Source organism: Microtus ochrogaster, unplaced genomic scaffold (genome assembly GCF_000317375.1).
Source record: "Microtus ochrogaster isolate Prairie Vole_2 unplaced genomic scaffold, MicOch1.0 UNK47, whole genome shotgun sequence".
NCBI classification, from domain to species: domain Eukaryota; kingdom Metazoa; phylum Chordata; class Mammalia; order Rodentia; family Cricetidae; genus Microtus; species Microtus ochrogaster.
Genome location: NW_004949145.1, coordinates 1,555,152 through 1,556,500, shown reverse-complemented (window position 1 = coordinate 1,556,500; position 1,349 = coordinate 1,555,152).

Here is a 1,349-nt window from a genome sequence, read left to right as displayed (position 1 = left end):
CCCAACCATCCCAATTCCCCAAGCTCTCCCCATCCTCCCCTTCTCACTTGTCTCTCCCCATCTCCCCTTTCCCCCATCCCACCCCACCCCTCAGTTCCCAATTTTTGCCCAGCAATCTTGTCCAATATCCAGGAGGATAACTATATGTTTTTCTTTGGGTTCACCTTCATATTTAGCTTCTCTAGGATCATGAATTATAGACTCAATGTCCTTTATTTATGGCTAGAATCCAATTATGAGTGAGTATATCCCATGTTCATCTTTTTGGGTCTGGGTTACCTCACTCAGGTTAGTGTTTTCTATTTCCATCCATTTGCATGCAAAATTCACGATGTCATTGTTTTTTTACCACGGAGTAGTACTCTAATATGTATATATTCCACACTTTCTTCATCCATTCTTCCATTGAAGGGTGAACCTGATTTCTCTATGTAAAACAGAGAACTAGCAAAGATGTAGGAAAAAAAAACCCTAGCACTCATACAAAAAAAAATAAATTTAAATGTCATTTTCATCGTGTTTATGGTTTTATGTGTGGCTGTGGGTAGCTGGAGATGACTTGAGAATGCTTCCCAGGACCTGTCTCACCTGTATAAAAATTAACATACAGAAAGCCACATAAAATAAAGTTCTATTGCGGGGGCTGGAGAGATGACTCAGTGGTTAAGAGCACTTGTAGCTCTGCCAGAAGCCCTGACTCAATTCCCACCACACCCACACGGTGGCTCATAACCATCCATAGTGGGATCTGATGCCCTTTTCTGGCATAAAGGCATACATGCAGACAGAGAACTCATACATAAAACAAATAAATCTTTAAAAAAAAGTCCTGGGGTGGTGGTGCACACCTTTAATCCCTGCACTGTGGAGGTAGAGGCAGACAGATCACTGCAAATTTGAGACCAGACAATAGCCAGGGCTATACAAAGAAACCCCGTCTTGAAAAACCAAAAATAAATAAGTAGGTAAGTAAATAAATAAATTTCACTTCTTTTGCCAATGAGTTTTTTCTCATGTGAATATCTGAGGACATGAAGGGTGCACTGTCTGACCAGAGAACTGGGGCCTTCTTAGGAAACATTTTGGGTCACACTGATGGATAATAAAACTATTTTTCTAAGTCACTGGTGGTGGCTCAGGCCTTTAATCTCAGCACTTGGGAGGCAGAGGTAGGCATATCTCTGTGAGTTCGAGGCCAGGCTGGTCTATAAGAGCTAGTTCCATGAAGATGGATGCTAAAAAGAAATCCAACACTAGCTCAGAATTGAGTATAATAAAGGGTTATTTGTTTGGGGATGGGCTCACAGATCACAGTCCTCTGCTCAGGAAGAGCAACTGAATCCAGCAGC